This window comes from Sinocyclocheilus grahami, unplaced genomic scaffold (genome assembly GCF_001515645.1).
Source record: "Sinocyclocheilus grahami isolate Dianchi unplaced genomic scaffold, SAMN03320097.WGS_v1.1 scaffold9857.1, whole genome shotgun sequence".
Classification (NCBI taxonomy): domain Eukaryota; kingdom Metazoa; phylum Chordata; class Actinopteri; order Cypriniformes; family Cyprinidae; genus Sinocyclocheilus; species Sinocyclocheilus grahami.
Window position 1 is genome coordinate 7,599 of NW_015512891.1, and position 308 is coordinate 7,906.

Below are 308 nucleotides of genomic sequence, written 5' to 3' on the forward strand. Positions count from 1 at the left end.
CGCATTCAGCGCCATGCTCTACTATTTGAACTAAAGGAAAAAAAATACCAATAAAATCCATATTCATAAGACAAATAAAAATACAACCTAGATTTTAACCAAAACTTAATGTAGCGATTGAAATATAAACAGGCTCAAAGGATTCAAATAAAACATCAGTTCACATGCGACACATTTATTGTAGTGCTTGAAAGGCATTACATGTTAGTATGCAAATCAATTATGATCAACAACACTTATCACTGGAGCATACAGCCAAAAAGAAAAAAAGCACCAACTTGGCTAGATTGTCAAATTATCTCTCCTTT